This window comes from Melospiza georgiana, chromosome 1, assembly GCF_028018845.1.
Source record: "Melospiza georgiana isolate bMelGeo1 chromosome 1, bMelGeo1.pri, whole genome shotgun sequence".
NCBI classification, from domain to species: Eukaryota; Metazoa; Chordata; class Aves; order Passeriformes; family Passerellidae; genus Melospiza; species Melospiza georgiana.
In genome coordinates, this window is record NC_080430.1 from 41,786,964 (window position 1) to 41,809,879 (window position 22,916).

The 22,916-nt window shown below is 40.0% G+C and overlaps 1 protein-coding gene across 1 annotated transcript in view; it reads right to left on the reverse strand.

The window, feature by feature from the left end:
- GADL1 (glutamate decarboxylase like 1) overlaps window positions 1-22,629 on the reverse strand; it is a 118,244-nt gene extending 95,615 nt beyond the window's left edge. The window contains exons 1-2 of the mRNA XM_058022593.1: window positions 22,596-22,629; window positions 16,353-16,454 (exon numbers count right to left, since the gene is read on the reverse strand). The gene's annotated coding sequence lies outside the window, so the exon portion shown is untranslated. The remainder of the gene's footprint in view (window positions 1-16,352; window positions 16,455-22,595) is intronic.
- Between the last annotated feature and the right edge of the window lie 287 nt (window positions 22,630-22,916).

The window sequence follows — 22,916 nt, forward strand, 5'->3', positions numbered from 1 at the left end:
CCTGTCCCCTGCTCTCCTGGGGACAGGCTGAGTAAACCAATTCCTCAGTCTCTGAACAAGCCTGTCAGGAGCCTCCCTATTGTCAGAAGGGATTATTGCTACTTATTACTAAACAACTCCTGCCAAACCTCTGTGCAGGACTATCCCCATGCATCTGACAACACCAGCCATTCCTGTGAGCAACTCAGCTGGGAATGATTGCGTTACAAAAGTCTTCAGCGTGACACATTGCAGACTACTGACTACCAATCTTTCTAGTCCAAGCCTCACTCCAGTGAATCCTTTGTCCACCAGTCATAGCCAGGAGCTCTTTGGCACAGTGGCTTGGTGGAGGGCTCTGCAGAACACTGAGTGAGCATCTCTGCATCATCTGCATGTGTGAGAGCACACCAGTCATACCCCAGAGGTCTGAGTGTTGAGTTTCATTACTTAATACACAAATATCCCCCATGACCTCAAGTGCCTTTGTACAGTACTCAGATAAATCCCTCTGACAAGATCAAGTTGCAGGGCCCAGAGACAATCACATACTACACAATGCCATAAAAAGCACTTTTCTCATATCTCTTCCTGGATAAATAAAACTTAATCTCCAAATGATAAAATATTTTTTTAAAAATTTAAATAAAACAAATAAACAAACTATATATTTCAAATATATTCTCAATTTTATTCTTTATCAGAAAGCCTTTTAACTGGAGTTTTTCAGAAAAAAAAATTACCTGGGATTTCCAGATGACTTTATATTTTAACCCAACTGAGTGGATTACCATTATTCTTCTAAAAGCAGAAAAATAAATTAACATTCACAACACAGAGGAAGAAAACACTGATACATTTTGACACTTATGACTTGCAGATCAGAGACCTATGAAAACAGTACTGCCCTGTCAAGATTTAAAAAAATGATCTGGACGAAAATCACCTACAGAATTCTAATTAGACCTATGCTTCTCTGTCCATCCCTGACATGGCACATGTTGAACTTCTGCTTCTTCCCTCTGCAACTCTAAGTCAAAGAGTGAAAGGTCTCACATTTGTTGCTGGGTTGTTCTGACCATTAAGCAAATAAATGACGTGACAGGAGATGTATTTGTTGGGTCGCCTTATGACTGAGATGTAACCCATGCATTTTTAGGGATGAAAGGGAAAGCATGTACTGAAGCACAGGATTATGACCACATGATCAGGATTGTACAGGACAGAGAACCTCGAGACAAAAGCCTGAAAGGACTTGGCTCAGAGCAGCAATGTGCAAATGCAGAGTTTCCATGGGAATAAACTATTTTGGCCCAAAAAGAAGCTACTTGGAATTCAAATTGGGGCAGCACTTCTAAGGCCAAAGGACCATGTGGTCATAGTTTTTCTCCCTTGAAGGAACAAATGTTTTCCAATCTTACTCCACTTACACTTGCATAGTCGCAGAATATGTAACCATTTCAAAGACCATGGACATTATAAGTGGACTAAGTATTACCATTTTCACAAAGTTTCCTTACTATTGCTGGAAATTGTTAGGCTTTGATAGGAAAGATTCTTTTCCTTGTAGTCAGCCTTGTTGCTAACTGGCCTCATTATGGCACTACCATCGCAGTGCTCATCATTACAATGTGTTGCAGTGGAACATAAAACCCTCAAGAAGTTCAATCATAATAACTAAATACTGTAATATATAGACAGAGGAAACTCTTTACTGTTGAAGCTGGCCTGGTGCTGGACACATTGCCCAGAGAAACTGTGGATGCCCCATTCCTGGAAATGTTCAAGGCCAGGTTGGATGGGACAGTGACCAAACTGATCTAGTGGGCAGTGTCCCTGCCAATGGCAAGGGGTTGGAACAAGATGATCCTTGAGGTCCTTTCCAACCACACTGTAGGGATTTTTAGCCATGTGAAAATAAGCTAAGCTACACTATCTGGCCCCAGCTTTGTTGAGTTTTAGAGACACTGCCCCGACACAATATTCACAGTACTGTGCAGCAGAGGCCCATCTTAAGACCAAATTGCTGAACAAATTGCCACCTGGAAAGACCTCTGCTTTTGTTGATGTTGAATCCAGTGACAGTCAGAGAGGGAAGCTGACCTCAGATGCATCTTAGGCTTTGCAGTACTCTTACAGGTGTGCTTAACTATTGGATGAAGGGCTCTGATCTCACTCTGAGCTCAGTCTCACTGAGTCTCCTCAGTGAGACTGAAGCAATTTTAATCATTGACATGTGGCCAAGAGGGGCTATTTTTAAAAAAAGTTTTCTGAAATAGAATAGGTATATATTTAGGTGGGATAAAACTAGAACATGTTCCCAACAATAGAAATCACATGACACTGCTCAGAGAATCTGTAAAACTTTCACTGGAAGAGTTCAGATCATCAAAGTTTAGTCACCAATTATTTTTTTTTAGGAGGCAGAGAAATAAAAATAGCTGTTGTATTTTGGAACCATTAAAGATCTCATGTAAATTTTTTCCACAATGTTTACTCCAACAAAGACAATTTCAGCTTCAGCAGTCTAAGCCCAAGTGCAATGGATGTGAATATATAGTGGTTTTAAAAGTAATAATAAGACAGCATCTCACTATCTTGTTTTGATTCATCTTCAGGAGATGTTCTCCATACAGATATTTTTCCTAATGTTACAAGTGAATCAAGGGCCTGCAAGACATTTTAAATTGTTTCAACGTCGTCAAGTAGATAAAATGCTGTTGAAGTTGGCAAAGTGTAAAGTTGCATGAGATGATAAATTAAGGCTAAGAGGAAAAGGAAGATGCCGAGTACTTGGAAAAGGAAATGGAAAAAAGAAATCAAGACCAAAATTTCTCAGGAATCACCAAAATTTCTCATTCTCTGCAATATCAGTGACTAGGTCAGAGTCCCTGCAAAACTAGAGGACAAAAGATGAGAAAAATCACAGAGTTCTCACAGGTTGCTGAGCTAAAGGCAAGTCTCAGGAAAGAAGAACATACCCCTACAAAGGCTAAAGGCCAAAATAATAAAGCAGAAGGACAGCTTCAGGTCTCTCTGCCAAGAAACTAAAAGAGCAAATTCCAAGTCCCAGAAATATTAGACAGCAATCCCTAAACAGAGATACCAGTTCAGAGCATATAAGGACATTGGGTATGTGCACACAGGTGGAGAGGCCAAGATCACGAAATTCAGAATCAAATTTCCAGAATTCAGTGTTTAGGGTATCAGTGCTCAGGTATAATAGGAAAGAGACATGGTCATGAATCAAAGAGCCTGGATTTAATTTCCGGCAGCTAACTGGAGGAACTCAGGGCCTCAGCACTACAGTCTCTGGACCTGACAAAAAAAGTCTTTTTTGAACTCTCATACATCAAATAAGTTTGCAGGATGGAAATATAAACTATATTGTCTACAACAGGGATAATTAGCAGGGATCTGTACAAATAAAATTAAGGAAAGACCCTGGCAAAAGGCTCCTGAATATGGGATCTCATGGGAGGGTGTAGATGTGCTCCATGTAGTGCTGTGGCCTTGCCTCTCTACCAACCCACACATCAGGTGCCACAACAGGCACAGTGCAGGTCACACTGGTCATGCACATCCTCCATCACCAGCCTCTACAAAGCAGGAGAAAGGACAGGGTGTTTCTAGTGGATGGCTAAGGCAAAGGACAGTCAGGGGAGAAAAATGAGATGCAGTGCCATGGCAGGAGCAGGCAGGAGCCTTTGAGCAATTGCAAGATGTGACAGTTCTGTGATTTCCTTAATGTAAAATAAAAAGAACATGTTATCCTTTTAGGAGGAAAAAAGCTTGGGGTCCTCAATCACAGTGACAATCATCCTAATAACATCCTAAAAATAATCCTAATAACAACCCACAATAACTGAAAGGTCAAAGAAGGATTGCTGCTTGGTTTAGCTAAGGAAATTCACTTGTGGTTTTAATTAATCATATCCAACTGGCTTAAAAACTGTTCTTTGGGCTCTTTTCAGCATTCCCAACACATTCACTGAGCTTCTCCATCCTAAGCTGCAGGAAAGGAATTGATGATTGTCACTGAAGAGCTAAAGGTGCAAACACCGACATAATGAGTCTGCCTGCGCTGCCTAAACTTGACTGTACCCCTCATGTATGTGCAGCTATGGGTATTGTGGGGGCTGGTTCTCAGTTTCTCAGACCACTTGCCAAGCAGGACATGGACTCAATGAAGCATATAAACCAGGACAAGAGGCTTCCTTGATGGAAAATATCTGATCAGATTTCTCCAGTATCAAAAGCATACAAACAGATCTTTCCGTATTCATCTTGTCAATAATTTACAATTAAATTAGCATATATTTAAAATCTCCTGCACACAGATGGACTGGAAAACTTCCATGAAGCATTACACAATCGAGAGGACAAGTGGATGTCAGATTCAAGAGACCAGAGATCAAAAGCAGGAAGCTGCAGCCAGTACAGACAGAAGGGTCTAATAAGAGACTCACACTAACATTGACTGAAGCTTCAGCTTGCAGCAGAGAGCAGCACAAAGCCACTCCTTTCTTTCTGATGTTCAGCTAAGAACAGAGACAGCTGAAGGAGGACTGAAATGGGCTCTGTCACAGTTAAGGGACCAACTTTATTCTCCCACTGGTGCTATAAATATTCCCTTGATTTAACTGTTTTCCAGCAGTTAGTGCACAGACATGTCAAGAGAGAGATAATGCTTATTTTTTAGCAGGATTTCAAAATTGCAGTCTCAGTGACTTTTAGGGGGGCACATAAGTGCCAATCCAGATTGGAAAATCATGTTTCTAAATGGCCTCCTTTGAAGCCCCACACTCAAAAGCAGCACATCTTGACAAGCAGAAGAGAATTATGGTATTTACCAATGTGCAAAAATTCACAGTTGCTAGAAATATGTATTCCAACATTTTTGCTTTATAGTGTATGGATGGAAAGTGAAAAATACTAGGCAGTGCTCAGTTAGCCTTCTGCACTGTGAAGTGCACCGTGGCCTGTTCTGTTTTCTTGTGCATAGCAGGATAACAGCTCCTCCCCAGGCAAAGCACGGGGGATGCTCAGCGCTGCCTCTGACATTCTCACCCACCTTGTACATTTGAGTATGCATTGTACTGACCCTGCTACAACTACTCAAGATTATGGTAAAGGTTGTGTAGATTTCTATAGTGACAAATTCAAAAATAAATCTGATGTAAGAACTGTGTGAAGAGAAGGAAGTCAAATGTGAAACTTTCTGGCCTGCAACAAAATGAGTTCCAATATCCAAAGCACTGTGCATGAGCTGGAGATGTCTGAAGAAGTGCTGCTGGATATTTCCACAATTTTATATAATTGTTGAAATATCCAGCACTATAACATCAAAACTTGCATCCCATCAAAAAAAAACACCTGTCTCAATGCAATCCAACATGTTTTCAAGCACTGCACTGTTACAATCTGGAATCCTACTAATTAAGCCTTGCAGGTGAAAAAAATAATCCCCTGCAGAAATCATTCAGATCTTCTAAACTTTCTTCTACCTAGTTTTCTTTGTGTAACTTGTAGAGCTGGCACCAAACATATATTACTGCGGTTTTCTTGGCACGAGGCTGCAATGGCAGAAGGCCATGTTGTTCAAGTGAAATAGATACTCAGTACCAGATGCACAGAAGGGCTGGGGCATATACATTTCACTTCTGTCTGTATTTACCTCCCTACCCTGAAGCCTGGATACATAAAACTGCTGCCTGTCTCCTTCCCCTCGTGGCATATAAACCCTGAATTCCCTCAGGGGACTCAAGTGTAAATGTGAGCGCTCCCTGAGTCTCTGGAAAACTTCTGGCCATGCACACAGAGGCTTAACATCACTTGGAGTGCCAAGCCCTGCTGGGTTCCACCAGTTGTTGTTCCATCTGAGGGGTGATCCAGCTGGTGGACTATCAGCGTGTCTAAAGGAGGAGTGTTATTGCTCCTTTGGAGGCACAGCTAGCAGAGAAACCCTGCTCCCCTTTCTGTACCACAATCTAGTGGTAAATTCAGCAAGTGAAGATACACACTTACAGCCATCCTCTGCCTGATGGGATTCAACTTGCCCCTCAAAAAACTTCTCTTACCACAAGTGCTTGCCTGTTTTATGGGGCAGAATCCTTACAATCTCTGTGGCTGAGTTGGCTTCAATTTGCATGAAAAATTAAAAGCTCATTGAGTGAAGGAAAGTAACTTAACTCTGTCACCTAGTGGTCAGGATTCTCTCCATGGAGTTTGCAGCCCCAGGTCAACAGAAGTGATTGCAAATTTTGCAATGAAAAGTTACAATAAACAGTCAACACTGGTGAAAGGATGATGTCCCAGAACTTCACATGGGGGAATCATTAAATACAAAGCATACCCCTAACATCCTTCATTATAAAAAAAAACCCAAAAAAAACAAAAAAAAAAAAAAAAAAAAAAAACACATCAAAAAAACCCAAACAAAACAAAACAAAACAAACCCCAACAACAAAACAAAACAAATTAGGGAGTGTCAAACAAGTACCATCCCTTATCCTCAGATAAGGGCAGTTTGAGTGAGAAAGATGGGTTACATTCCACTCATCAGAGCAGAACAAAGTGCCCCAGTGTCTGTGTGCTGGTTATTGCCTCTGAGCTGTTTTGCTGCTGCCTCATTCTTCAAACATAAAGGATCAACACAAATCTAGGCTTAAGAAAAAATGCATCCTGAAAGCTGAAGGGTGGCTGAAACACAGCAAATCTCACACTCTCACAATGTACGAATTTGTATTCTAGCACTCGTACCCAGGGACACTGGGAGCCTCTGAGCTTGGTTAGTTTGCCATCCAGCAACCATTTTACAGGTGCAAAGGACACCTGGAGAGTCACTGTGCTGCTCTGTTTAGACAATCATCTTCTGCTTGTTTTCTTCCACACGGAGAAATCTCTGAGTCATCAGCATCATTACTGCCTCCTTTTTGCTTACCTAGCCTCATTAAGAGGATTAGACAGATCAGCAAGGGGGAGCAATTTAACCAGCACATGCTTTACAAACAAAGCTACACCAATTTCTTCCACCTCCTCTGATATTTTTTTTGCCACATGAAGAAACACTGTGGCCTGATATTCCCTATGCAGGGCTTCTGTTCTTGAAAAGGCAGTGATTTTTATCTGCTGTCTCAAAGACAAAATGCCCATGTATTTCAATTCTTCCCATCAGTCTAACATCTCTATCTATATTAAGTTGAAGATGCTTATCATTCTATTGTCCAAGCAATTACCCCATACACAGTAGAGAGCATTAAATGCTCCTTAAATCCCATTACAGCCAGAGGAAGATGAGTCACTGATGGCAACTAAAATAACCATGGCATTGAAGTTGTTTTCAGTGACTGTTGCACAAAGGCTATGGAAAAAGTCAGGATGAGTGACATCAGGAGTCTACTGGTAAAATCTCTCTCTTTTCAAAATAAGATAAAAGTGGTTGAGATTAATGTCTAAAAGATCCCAAAATATATATATGCTCACACCAAAGTACACTGCAAATATCTGAAATGCAGGGAAAGCCACTTTGCAAAGCTGTCACAGAGTCCAGAGCAGTGTTAGGGGACACGAGTCAAGTCTTCCATAGCTGAAGGATAGATTTGGCCAGGAAGCACTAAAGGTGAGGCCTATTCTGCCTTAGCAACAAAACTGATGTAACAGCTATGGGAAACAACAGCCCTTCCCTTCCCTTCAGTAGGGAATTCAGTCTAATTCTCTTTCTTATTCTGCTAGGGTAGCATTTGGTGCTGACCAGGAAAGGGGAGTATCACCTACTGCCCTTAAAAGCCCTGTTCGTTTTCAGAGGAAAATTACTTTCTTGCCAGTTTGCTGTATGAGCAGGCACCCTGCCTGTCTTGCCAATCTACCCATAAGCAGCTTGTAAGCCTGATGTGATACCAATGTTTATAGTCGAGGATAGGAGCAGAGAATTCTTTATCTGTGGGTTCTGACTAAGCTGATACCTGCTACTCTCAAGTGAATGCTGAAGTCCTTATTCTTCTCATCTCAACAGGATTTCTGCCAGTGAGGTATGAAGGCATAAGGATGCAGTTCTTGGGGTTTCTGCAGCTCTCAGCTGCATCTTAATATTCTACAGCTATTGTTAGAGAAAAACTACTGAATAGGACTTGGCACAAAGTAACAGAGCAAGCTTTAGATCTTCTGTTTATTGCATTTCATTTAGTGAACTTCCTTGCATGGGATTAAAGATTTGGCTTTCTACAGCAGCAGCAAATATTTTGATTTCTAATAAAAAAATCATGTTGATTATTCAGGCCAATGGATCCACAGCAACCGTGACATTACTTGTGACAAGTGATGGGAACAGTGGATATTTTTTGCTAGAGACAGTAAATTGGAAGACAGCTGAAAAATGGAACCAGCACTGGAAGAGATTAATGAGGAACTAAATGATTTACAAGTACCATGTCCTCATTTGACTGGGAATTAGATAAATTAACCAAAAAAAAAAAATCAATGCATTAATGAAGCCGAAGGGCAACTCCACAAATACATTACAAATGGACTTGGAGACAAAGAGGGGGGAAAGACAGGAGGGAAAAAGCAAGCAAAGGAAAAAATGACAGCCTACATGTAAAATGTGCTTAGCAACCCAATGGAAATGGTAACAATTCAAGCAGAAGCCTTTAGTGTTGCTTCCTGAGGGTGACAGACAGGGAAGGAAAAGCTGGTATGAGACAGTTGAAACATCTCTTAAAAAGAGGTAACTTCGTATCTGGGGAAATCTTAAAAGATAACTGAGTCATGCTACCAAAATGATAGAAGTTTAATTTTAAACATAATAAACTGGATGGATATAGTGTTATAAATGCCAGAGGTAGAGGGAAATTTAGCCAATATTAAGGAACACACTTTCGAGGACCTTTCAGAATTCATTCCTCTGGCAACAAAAAAATGCAAAAGCCATGTAACTTGTCCTACTTCAGCAGACTTCCATAGCCACAAGATGAAAAATATTGATTCTGTGCCAAAAATAAATTCTATATGGAAAGGAATACTTCTTGGGAACCCAAAAAACATTACCACATAGCAGGATTGTTACAAAGGAAACAGCAATGCTGTTTTTCAATAATTATCACCACCAGTTCCATTACTTGGGCACTGAATTCAATCTTATCCTTGACAAACTAGAAAAGGGGCTACAGCTCAACAGGGAATGACCAGTTATTTACATATTAATGGTCATCCTTCCAGCCTGTTGTTTCAGTAACACAATTTTCACTGACTCTTGAGCTGAGGGCTGTTCATACTTAGCCAGCTTAAGCATTCTAACAGGCCTAATTATTGGTTTATTTCCAGCATTTTTCAGGTCCCTGGAAACTGGGAAAGGATTCACAGAAAAATTTTACAGGCCAGGTTACCCCTGCAATTCATTAAGGTGATCCAGCTATATATTGGTAATAAAACATCTGTAAGATTTTACTCCCTCTCCTTTGGTGGGAGTTTGCAACTGCAACAGCCGTGTTTGCATAATTCAGTCTATACTGTTTAACCTGCTTAAAGCTTCCTGCTCTAATGCTTAACAGTGCACATAATTATTAAAATAAACATTACTAAAAGTATATTCTTCTGAAGCTTTTCCCAGTTACGAATAAAACCGAAAGAAAATCCAATTTTTCCAGTTCAGACTCCAAACCAAGAAATGGGAAAAATATTTTAACACTAACCTATTTGTTTTCAATTTTAATATTATCTTTAGCATAGACCATATCCAAATATTTGGTTGACCAGAGAGGGACAGTGAGAATCACTCTGAATGGCTTCAGGCTTTTTTGTAAAGGAAGTTATCGGACCTGTCTCATCTTCTGCAATAAATGTTTCTATATTATGCACACTAAAATTATTATGTCAGGAAGAGACAATACACACCATCCTAGAGATGGATAACAAGTGCTGTTTCAAGAGATGAAAACCACTGTTGTAATTTGGGTTGAGCCTAGATTTAACACTTCCTCATACAAAGTCCAAGCAAGAACCACTGGATTTTGGGCTATTAATGGAGAATGGGATGATACCTTCCCTTTCTTTATTGTTGTAAGCTCCCTTCCGAATGAAATCTCTGATTAACGTTGGGCTTGATGATCTTGGAGGTTTTTTTCCAATCTTAATGATTCTCTGATTCTGTGATTCTAATCCTGGAAATACTTATGTTTGGAAAATATTAGAACTGTTCTTGTCAATATTTCCATCTCTTCTTTTTAGGCTTTTTGTTGTTGTTGCAGCCAACAGAATTTGCTGAATTAATCTCAAATTCAAATATTGTTCTGACCAACCAAATACGACCTATTTATTATTGAAGGAAGGAAAGTAGGAAGCAGCCAGGATGCAATTTTGCTCTGGGTAAAGATATTTTATAGGTTGTGTGTGTGTAAAAAAAAAGGTTAAGGACAGGGACCATAAGATGAGCTGTCCTTTTAGTGTGACATATAGCAAATTTTAACTGCATCCTTAGAACTACTGGAGAATGAAATTCATCTCTGTGTAGAAAATTGCACTTAAGCCATCAAAACAAGGCTATAAGTGAGAGATAATGGTTGTATATACCTTTTCCTGGCTCATTAATGGAGCTGAATTTCCTCCCAAAAGTTTAGGATAAATATGAATAACTCTTCTGAAAAACTGCAGAAATGCCACAGGTAAGCACAAAAAGTTTGTTTTCATGAAGGCTTTTAGTGAAAGAGAGAGGTGTTGTGAATTCCTTGCAGAAGTGCCCTTAGTGTACATGATACTTCCTGGTAAGTGTGCTCCTGCTGTCCCACTTCACTGCTTGGTAGGCACAGCCATGTGGATTTTTTAGTATTTACTCTTGAGGACTTTCCTTTCTATTCCATTTCACTGCTTAGGTGGTACAACGCATCAAAAGTATCATGTGTTACTAGTGCTATTTCAAAAAAAGGGCAGTTAAAGAGAGAATCCTCATTTGGTTAAAAGGTTATGTTAATTTTGCTGGACATACAAACATTATCCTTTCAGTGGGGAATTCTTAAAAGATTCATAGATCCTCTAAAAGTAAGATCCAGTCTTTGATCGAATCAGCATGCAAGCACACTTTTTTCAAGGATTCAAATATCAAAATAATGTTATCATGGAGCAGCCCAAAGGAATATTTTCCCAATATGACCTCAAGTACCCATTAAAATCCAGTTTTGCAAGGCAATGAGTAATCTGATGAGAGCCTAAGTTGTCTCCATGCTTTGCATAAAGGTTCTCACACTGCAGCAGCAGGATCAAATTGAAGGAAAAACAATACAAAGATGATAAGAAGAGAAGAAGAAATACATTACCCTTCTGTTCTGCCTTCAAGATATTTGCTATCAATATTGATAATGTTGCAGTGAAATTAAATCTATTCTACGATGTTGTATTCTCAAAACAAGCATGTTTCTCAAAACGAACACATATTTATTTATCCTCTTCATACAAACAGTCATGCCTATCTGGAAGAATCAGAGTTGTAAAAGGAATAAATTCCAAAGCACAGGGAATGCTCTTCCCACATCTCCCTGAAAGTACACAATAATCTGAACTCTTGGTCTCAGCAGGCAGGCAGTGAAGGAGCGCCAAAGCCATGGCTGCTGAGGTAAGGAAATTACTGATCTCTGTGTGCAGGGACAGCAGTGCCTCCTCACCGGCCTCTGGAGAAGGAGCTCCACCTGCCAGGACACACCTCGGAGAGCAAACGCCTCAGACACGAACCACCCCTAGGTGGGCACTTCCTGCATGTCAGGCATCCCTGGGAACGCTGGGGAGAGGAAACACCCCAAGAGAACGTGAGTGTGTGAAAAGGTGGCAGGAGGAGGAAGAGAAGAAAGGACAAGATCATCTACCAGGTCAGAGGTGTAAATAGAGAGATGCTTGTAGCTTCACTTGGAATGCTTTTGTGATTCTTCCCACCAAAACCAGCAGGACCAAAATGTTTCCTGGTGTAACAAATTGGAAGATGTGAGAGAAACCTCAACATGAAATCGCTCTGATAGACTTGTGAGCTGTACAAGAAGGAAAATCATGTTCTGAATGAGGGAAAAACTCCAGTTGCCCTACCATCAATATGCTAAATGAGCCATCCTTACTCTCCACTGGCCCTGGGACAAATGACAGACATGCTGGCAGATTCAGAGGAGTGCCAGCCACACATAACACACACCTGTGACTCCTCATCCTGTGGGGGACTTGGGACTAATCTCTACACTGCTGGGTGACACTGCTGAAACTTCATAAACCATTCCACCACATGACAACAATTTTTAAAACAAAAACAAAGATCAAGAGAAGGAGACCCCAAGGACAAATTATTTGAAGTATTTCAGCACCCCACTGTATTCATACTCTAATGAAGATCACACAAAATATTTGATGGAGCAACAAAAGTGCCAAAGTGTAAAACATTCACTTCACTATTTAATTTTAAAGCTTCAATTATAAAAATCTCTGACCAACTCTAACTGGCACCTTTACATTTATGGTAATGAGAACAAAAGCAATGGAACTTGAGAGAATGAACTGTTCTTTCATTTCTTTGGATAAAAGCAAAGGCATAAATCTTGTAATTAAGAGAGAGTTTGAACTGCCAGTGTTTGAGCCAGACAAACTAGATCTGTCTTGCCCGTAAGCAGGGGCTTATAACCTTGGCATGATAGTTAGGACACACACTCATTAATGTCTGTCTAGAGCTATAATATGAGTATTCCTTTACACATCTGTGCCTTTCATTCTCCATTCACAGGCTTTAAACTAGTTTTTTTTTGGCTTGCCACCTGCCTTCTCATCTATTCAAGAAACCAGCTCACTTTGTGGACTCAATGCCAACTTCACGCCGAGGGCTGGCACATGGTCTGTGGACTATTTGAAGCAGAAAAGGAGCTCAGATCATACAGAGTCCTTGTACTATTTCTCCAAACACACACAACATCAATCCCTTGTAACTACACCTGAGAGAACACTAAGAAATGTTGCATGTAGGTGGAGCTCAGTAGTAGCAGCTGATGGCAGGTGTGTCCCAAGGTCCTTCCTGCTGGAATCCTCTCTCTGACAGGGGCCAGAACTGGATATTTAAGGAAGAAAACAGAGATCACATGTAGAGAAACCACCCAAAAGTGGATGGGAAGCATTAGCATTATGCAACTTCCCAAACTATTGATGATGTATTTTTATTTTTTAGTCCATGCATTTGTCCTGTCAGTTTTGAAACCTGCACAGACTTGTCAGGTACAGAATGACACTTTGCCCAGGCAGACCTAATTTTTACCTAACTTTTGTTGTATAAGTCTTGAATGTCTGCTCTAGACCATTTTCTGCAGTTTCTCTATCAGCTGGGAGAAGCAGGGCTTTCAGAGGGAAATTCCACTCATCATTAGCTTAGTTGTTGCAGATGCTGGGGATGAGTTACTGCATGGAGATGTTTTTTCCTCCATTAACCTAGAAGGGAGCCTGACGAAAGCCTCACTTCTGACAGCTCCAGCTAGGTGACACAGATGCATTGCCAAAAGCATGCTTCTGGAATGCAAAGACACCTTTGCTCTAAATGGGTGATCCAAGGAACACAGAAAATAGAGTTAAAAGGAATCTTGAGAGGGTCCCTTTAACTGTACAGGGATTCTCTCAACATCTCAACTGAGTGATTCCATTGTTCTTTAGGATGGAGTTACTGGAATGACCTACTCACAGAATGTGTTTTCTTAATAAAGTCCAGGGCTCTGACACAATGAAAACTGAAATTAGTACAATATTTGACAACATACTTGACCTTTCCAAGAGAATGCACTACATAACAATAACAAAAACAACAATAAGATGTTTCAGAAAAGCTGAATCTGATCATGCAGTGAACTGCTAAACAGGAATCTGACCAGAATCTTTAAAGGGGGGAGATAATTAGGCAAATGTTCAAGATACAGAGCCTCATAAGAATGTCAAATGTCACAATTATCCATTTACTTGATAAAACAAGTGCTCTGTTGATTAAATTTTATTGCTCTCACTGCTTCCTGCTTTAAAGATTAAAACATCAGAATCAATTCTAAGACACCATTTTTTTGGGAAGGGAAAGATGTCCTCAGAGGTTAGCAGAGGTCCTCAGACAAATTCTGACCCACTCCTGAGGGCCTGTAACACCTGCTGCCTATCACAATCACAAAACCCTGAGTTCTGTGGCCTGTGCTGGTGAGACAGACAGGGAGGACCCACAGTTTTGGTTTCATCAGACCTTCTTTTGGGAAATCTCATCCACCCACCAACACCAACTATTCAATGTAGCAGTCCTCACCAGCCATAAAAGCTGGCCACTGCAGGAAGCCAGGTGAAGAACATGGCACTTGTACTCTGCTTTTCTGGTCACCAGCAATCACCTGGCTTTAGGCAAACATGAAAAACTCACAACCATTTGTGTTCCAGTCTGGTTCACCATGGTATTTCCATCCCAGTGTAATTTTATGCATCAGCACAAACCTGGAGTGACACAGGAGTTATTTCAGCCTGGCTATTTAAAGTTTCACAGAGATGAGCTGTTACAGTAGGTCTGTTTACATGAGAAGAGGGACATTGTGATTTACAGCTCATGACAGAATTTGGAAAGGCCAGCTGCTTTCACTCTGTATTACACTATCGCTGGCTCTAGCACGAACCTGACCCATCAGTTTTGGAAATCCCTCTGTTTCTACATGAGGCTATTTTCACATCTTGCTAATCATGTGTAGCAACAACAGCTACTGCCTCTGCCACCAAATCCAGATGTGTCAACTCCAGGCTTCTCTTCTGCTTATTCAGCATTGCCACTGAGCTATGCCCTGCATGGTGTGGATGGTGCTGTCCTACTATGCTGCTCTGAGCTTCTTGGCTCAAGCTTTCAGTGGACTAGAAGCAACTTTAGGCTTGCTCTATCTCTACAGTGGAAAAGAAGAATGGGAACAGTGCAGCAATAGCAGCTGAGCAGTAGCAGCTGCAGTCATAATATCTGTGAGGATTCCTGGAGAGATAAAGCAAGTACAAGGAAGGGGAAGCAAAAAGTAGGAGCTCCTTTAATGGAATTATCTTTTGATATACACAGATGCCCAGGAGCTGAAGGATGCTCAGCCTGACATATTGATATTCCAAAGTTGATCTGCCAAAGGACAGTGAATACCATTACCTCTGCTGTGCTAGGTCTTGTCCTTAGCAGCACCATTATAAACTCCCCAAGACTTAGGCCAGTTTTCAGAAATAGAAACCCGAAGTTGGAGCTACATTTAGACACTGGCATCAAATGGTGAGTGGCAGCTCTTGCAGGCTCAGAACTTTTCACAGTTAACCCACCCATGTCTCAACATACACTTAGCTGCTCAGGTCTGTGCTTCTGTTCCTAAAATCCTTGTGTGGTGAATCCACTTTCACCTCACCCCAAATCCCAGCCCTGCCTGCTCATTAGCTTCTGATTCAGTAACCTGCCAACTAGCCTTATGTTCACAATTCCATCAGAGCCTGCTATCACCTCTCACTTTGATTTCAACTGCTGAGCAGATTAACATTCAGAAGACACAAACAATAAACATTTTGCTTCATTACTTCTAACGAATAAATAAAATGGATTCCAGAAGTCCTCCCAGCCTCTTCCTCATTCTTTATTGGTTTTGATGTACTAAGCCACAGTGTCCCAACCATGGCATATTTCTCTTTACATTCTACTTACTTCACCGTGAAATGACTCAATTCAGCCAAGAAGATTTGAAATACACACTAAAGGCAGTGTAGAACAGCACCCTTACCAAGTGTGAAAAAAGAAATATAGTTCATAAACAGAGTAGAAAGCATATTTAAAACAACTTCTAATGAACTCCAGAGGCAGCAGAGCTTGAACCAGACAACATATCCCTGACATCAGCATTGGCTTTCAAAAAAATCACATTGTCCACAGGTCATATATTTCACTGCATCTCTGAAGAAATGCTAAATCAATAAAATAGATAAAGGTTGCCAATGAATCAGGCAGTGTTCTATAAAAAGCCAAGCATTATTGCTGCGGGGCAACTTAAGAGCTGACGAAATATTTGCAAGGAAAAGGCCATCCCTCCCACTGGAGCCCATTCATATTCAGTTGCTTGACACATTCCAGCGGACACCAGTGAGCAGTACCAGGAGCTGGAGTCGTGTTGGCCTGCTGGCTCTGCTGCAGCAGCTTTTCTTGATGATGTGGGGTTTCTAACACACTGTCAGTTTGAGTGCTCCCCCTCCCTGAGCCTGGATATTAGCATCCTTATGAAAACTCAAGCTTGCATTGGCAACACGTTCACTAATTAATGTCTGTGCCACCTTGGCACCCTTATATTCAGATTGCACATTCCACACTCAGCCTTCTCAAAGGGTCACAAAATTATCCATACCTGGTAATTGTGAAATCAGAGCTGGGAACTTTTTAACAATTCACAGTACATCATTGGTTTAGTTGTTTCTGTATACACCACAGGATACAAGCCATCTTCTTGCTGAGGGGAATATACAGAGGAGAATAAAATATTAGGTGAAAGCAACTTTGATATTCTACTGCAAATCCACAAACTAAGCTTACTGGTGTCATAGACTACTTTTAAGTTTTGTTTCCTTCATGTGCTGACATCCATCTTATGGAGTGGAGTCCTTAGAAAATCAGACTATCATACTCATCCGACTCAGTTTTCAGAGAAGTAAAAATAAAGGTCTGTGTCCATTTCCTGAACTCATGCAGAACACTTTGATCTTTTTAGGCTATCAATTTTAAAAGAGAGAACAGCAGTCTGAAAGCCAAATCAGTGTTGATGGGGAGGCTAAGAACTACTGGAACTAAGATTATCTTAATTTCATGCAAAAGCTGGGACTAGAACTTTTATCTCTCAGTGTAAACATTCTAAAAAGTGCTCTCTTTTCAGTCATGGGAACATACCATTTCTGCAGTAGTTTCAGAAAATAATAATCCATTCCAGAAATATATAATACATGTTTCATGTTTTGGTGACACAGGTCTCTATTCTGCTTTCCTGTTGTTAAAAATAAAGGTTTTTCACAACCATACTTTCAATATGCATTTAATATTTACATATAGGCTGGTTTTGACAAAACAGGCTTTTGGTTAAGCTTCAGTGAGCAGTGTGTTCAGCTCCATTACCATCACAGCCCTCTGCAGATATATCCTCCCACTGTTACCACCAACACTGACACAAAAAAAGGGGTCTTATTCTCCTCACAGTCACTCTCCTGAAAGCTTCACAGTTGGAAAAGGCCAATCTCACCTACATTTCATTACTCACTTCAAAGAATTTGAAAGTGCAGCGCAATGTCAGAGAGAATTTAGGCTTTATGCATGTTTTACTCATAAATGTTTTTCAAGTTTGACCCTGCATCTATACCTATCTACCTCTACATGCTTCCATGCTAGATTCACTTCTCATAGGCACTTGGCAATGGCAAAGACAACATTTTCAAGCAGATGACTTTGTGGGTGACCAAATGCTCACCAGCTAAATACACATCAAAATTGTTTTCCTTATTTTTTAGGAAGGCAGCCCAGAAAGACTTATGGATTCCAAAATGTTTACCACCATGTGTATTTCAATATTGTGCTTGTTGGCAGATGGTGATTAAAAACTTCTTTTCAGCTACCAGTTCTGTGGAATACTTACTTATAATACATCAGTTTGTTCTTTCTCCTGTGATAGACCCACTGGATTCTCACAATGTACGGGTTACAAATACTTTCCATTTCTTCATACCTTTCTGATGTCATACTCTGAGATACTGGGCAGTGAGAAGCAATGTCAAACAGTATATGCCTAATTAGTCTCCTTGTAAATTCAGCAGGCATTTCCATTTATCATTGCTGTGATTTTTATTCCCTTGAAATTATCTGTTTGATCCCAATTGCTTTTTATCATTTTCCTGAGCAGAGTATTTTTCTTGTAATAATTTTAAATGCATTTCTGCAAAACAGTTGTCCTTTTAGCCCTAATATTAAAAAAATAAATTCTCTGCACAGTATTTTTTGTCATTATGCTGTATTCCTTTCCTACAACACTGATTTCTTTTTCATATTCAAACCTGACACAAGTGGCATAAGTGGGTGGGATGATGAGCAAAATTCAGTCTATGTATCTTCAAGCACAGAAAGACTAAACCAAAATTTAATTAGGCCTAAGTAAGAAAAGCTGTACTGCAGCAATGACAAAGCAGAGCATGTCAAATGTTGAATGTGTTTCTTATAAGTGAACATTTACAGATGCAGAAGGTACAGATACAGATCTTTTCCACAAATTCTGATTCACAGAATGTCATTAACAACACCAACTCACTAAGTTTAATAAAGATAGGTGTTCTTGTAAAATTCTCATCAAATGCAACATTTATATCCTTCACGTATACAAATCTTTAGTATTAACACAATAACTATTCCCACAAAATAACTGCAGATTGGTTTGCATTGTTCAGCATTTATCAGGCTCTAAAATGAGCACAGAACATACCTAGAGTGGGACATTTACCCCTCCAAATTTCTGTGGAGTGAATCTTGTAGGTTTTATTGTGGTAGAAGGAGAAATCTATGGTAAGCACCTTTAATATTGTATTTTAGATGAGCTATCTATATATGTACAAGCTCCTAACATCAGGGTGAATCTCGCCACTGATTTCCAAAGCTGTTAGGCAAACCCTAAAAAGTGCACTGAATATATTCCCATTTCTTTCTCATGAGTGCAAATAATGCTGGGCACAGCATGACTCCCCCTGCTCGGGTGTTAAATGGAGGCTGGAAAAAGCAGATGGCTTTTTGTTACTGGGATGCTGAAGGTACCACAGGGAAAAGACAGTTAAGGATCTAACTAAATCAACATTTCTGCAGTAAAAAAAATGAGCCAGTGGTAGAATGTGTGCAACTTTTATAGCATTATTTGTGTTTCTTTAGGCTTGGGACATGGTATTGTAGTGCTATCACCTCTCTGGCTGAAGTGTGTCAAATCTTAAGTGTACAGGTTCTGAAAGAAGCAGACTGTTTATAATGATATATGAATGGTGAAATCTTTAAACAGTTGATGACTATGCCTACAAGACCTTTTCAGATGATATATTATGGCATGTATCTCCCTCTTTTTCTCCCCATACTATTCAAAATGTTAAAACTGTCTCTGATTATGATTTGTGCCTGAGCTAAGAATACAGACTCTGATCAGCTACAGCCGCTTTATCATACTTCTCAGTAGGTGTAAACTGAGATATTTCTACTGTATTTCTCAGGTTTTTCACCTCCACACGAACACTGGCTTTGCAGCTGGTGACTTGGAAACCTGGTATCAGGATCAAGGAAAACAGTTCACAATTGCCAACCACCAAGGACTGTCAAACTTTGGACCCTACTCCAGGAATGAGCAGCCCAAGCTCACACACTGCTCTAGTGGACAGGCCACTGAAGGCTTGGCTACCACTGGGCTCCCCCATTAGCTCCACCTGATGTGAGCATGAAGAATTAAGTGCTCCAGCACGTTCAGTCAAGCAAGGTCACAAAGAAGAAAATTAATGTCACGTTACATTTGATCTGGTGTCAGCAAGGTCCATTTTCAATAGAGGTTGTGTCAGTAGGGCTCAAGTTATTGAACTCTTCCAGCCACTCCTCTTATCTGATTAATCTTGTTTATTATTTGATAGCTTTCAGGTGTGGTGGAGCTTGCTGAAATCCTCTGGCCACCATGGACTAGAATAATGCACTGTAATTTTGCCATTTCATTTTAAATCTCAGCTGAAAAACAGCTGTTCCCCAAGTCTATAATTTGCTGTGGCTTACTACTCCTTCTACTGTTATTTATCCAGGTAGCTATATCATTTAACTCTGTGAAGCACGTTGGAATGCAGCTTATCTGGGGAACACTAGTAAGCAGAGAATGAAGTGAGACTCTTAAATCAGACTTCACTGATGGCTTTGAAGAGCTTCTAAAAATTCTCACCTGGTGCTTCCCAATAAAGTCATTCTTTATACATCTATTCCATAATGTGACATGAAAGGAATTTTTGGCTTCAGTCCTTCTACTTTCTGATTCCAGCAGCTCCTGAAAATCTTTCAGATCAAAGAACCAATGGCAGTTTGTCATCTTTGCAATGATGCATTTTTAAAAGGTATAGCTGGTGCAAGAAGTAACATGTACCTTTTCTGCATCAGTGCATTTTTCTAATTAAGTAAGATTCCCTGTTTCTGCAGGCTTGACTGGCCAGATAATGGAGTGCAGTGAGATTTGTCCTGAGCTGAATGCTGCAACAGGGACAAAATTAATGCTGGGAGAAAAATGACATGAGAGGTAAAATTAAGTGGAATGATGGCAGTGCAACTGTATAATTCACTTCTAAATTATTAGGAAAATTACAAAAGTGTTAATCTTTTAGCAATTAATGTGCCAAATTAATTCCCAGTTTTTTATAGTCCATTCGAATCTAATAGAAAAGCGGAAAAAATCTTGTGAAGAACCTTTCTTTAAGCAAGCTGCAGAACTTGGTTGAAAATTATATCCTTACTACTCAACACCACAGGATTTTTTATTCTTAGGGTATAAAAAAGGGATACACTTGATAATGACATTCTGTTTTTGCAAGGCTTTCATATTTAGGGATTTCTAGCCAACCCATTCCTGTCTGGTGGAGTTGGGATCTTTATTTGGACCCTGCCTGCTGGGTAACATGCAACTAATTTTGTCACTGTCTGCAATGTTTTCCTTGCTATCCTTCAGATACCTGGTCAATTCAAATTGAAAATGAGCCCAGGACTGTCACTTACTGCATGCATTTACAGTAACAAGGCAAGTGGTGTGCTCATTGCAACTTGTTCTTTAGTTAATTTTCAGCGGGGATATAAAAAAAAAAAAAAAAAAGAGAGAAATGTGAAAAACTGTCTTTGTTTGACTTTTACTTCAGCAGTGTGGGTTCATGATGAGTAAATTGACAGAGGAGTAGGTCTTGGGCAAGGAGATGCAGAGTAACCAGTGGCCACAGAATCCCACAAGCGTGCTACAGAAAGGCAGGCTGCACAAAAACCCTGGTCAGCTTTCAAGCTGGGTTTCAAAGTGCTGCACATGCCCTTGTGGTAGCAGAGCTTCTGATCAACCATGGGGATCAGTAGCTTCTCAGATATGTAGCTAGACACATTTAGAGACCTTATAAGGAGCAAAGGGTCTTACTTAAATATTCTTTGTGGGAAGGGAAAATGCAAATGAATGAGTCACGGCTTCAATTAACATCAAGTGCACTCTAATGGCCAGCTTCATTCTGGCTGATTCATCGTGTAAAGCTGCATGTACCCCTGCAGAATGTGTAACTAGGGGTTTACTAGTGCAGTCACCAGCTTGCAGAGTTCCTCTGCTGGTGCAGGACATGAAAGCACTCTCAGCCCATGGCTGCCATGACACACTGAGATTCAGGGTTTATACTTACACAGGGCAGCACTGCACCCCCAAAAAGTCCTGTCCAGAAAGATGTGGTCATGATAAAGGTAGTCTGAAAAAACAGGCCTCTTTGCAAGAGTCATGGAGCAGTGAAATGCTCTAAATAGAAAGAGAACATAATCTACATGGAGAAAGGTTCTCATTTAAAAAGTATAGAATTAATCAATACATCTCTGATCCTGTTATCCCCTTATAGTAAGGTTTTGGCCTTGAGAGGCAAGGTCCTTACTCTGACACTGTTATTAGACTAGTTCCTCTTTGCAATAAGCCAATTATTTTTGATAAATGATTAATGAAATTCAAAATATTAAAAGCCATAAGATTTCCATTTACTAGTTACTGCATCAAGACCAGTGATTGTGTGCAGTTGAAATTGAAGAAATATTTCAAAATAAAACATTGAATTCTGATTTTCTACATTAGAAATTTTCAAGAACCCAACACTATTCTACATAAATGATTTCCAGTGATTAATTATTCTCCTTGTTAGAAAGACATACCTTATTTCTCTGAATCCCAATATCCACAATCATGAATAAGTACTACAAAATTCTCTTTTTTTGTATTATTCCAGGACCAAAAATAAAGTTAGAAAAACAACTGATATCTGGTACTGGACAAAAGAGAGCCCTACACAGCTTATAACTTGTACTTATACCTAATGTCTGAACTGGAGATGTGAAATCAGTTGCTACAATATTTTTCTTTCAGGAAGGAAGATATTTTTCTGCTCTAAGGAGCAAAACATAGTGACTGAAAACCTCAGGTACGATTTTATTTTTAACCAACAATTACTCACAAAATGGGACAAAGCTGAGCACAACACTTGAGTACCAAGGAAGGGCTAACAAGCAAAAGTGTACAGATCCACCACAAAGAGAAGGTCTGCTTCAAGTGATGGGGACAGATGGGAATGGATTTTGAGTACGCTGCTTTTGAGGAATGCTCTTATGAGCCAAAACACAACACTAAGAAACAATGTGCATGTGTATATTACATCACATTGCAACAGTTTGCAGAGCTATTCAACCAAATTATCTGCCAATTTTAATTCCCAGCATAGACTGCAGCAAAGATATGCAAGCTTCCACCAGTTGATGCCATAGCCCATCTTCTAGAAACAAATAGAAATGAAAATGTTTTCAGGTACTGCACTAACACTGAAAATTACCATCCTACCTTTCACCAGACTTGAAATTCTTGAGCATTATTTGTCTTTCTGGTTTTAAAACCTGAAAGACAAAAAAACTTTCCTTAGAAGTAAAAGCCATCATGGAGAAAGATCAAATCTGAGAAAAAGAATGTTCAATGGTGAGCTAAAAACTTCCCTGTTCATCCTTGGCTGATGCTATAGTAATAGGGAATATTGAATGTATTGGAAAACTGCAGGGTTCACTTCCCCTTTGCTGAACCTCTTCTCACTCAATGGCCAGCTAAAGGGATTCTGTCATTCCTTCATTAACACTGCTGATAATCACCCTCTGCTTTGGATCAAAGAGG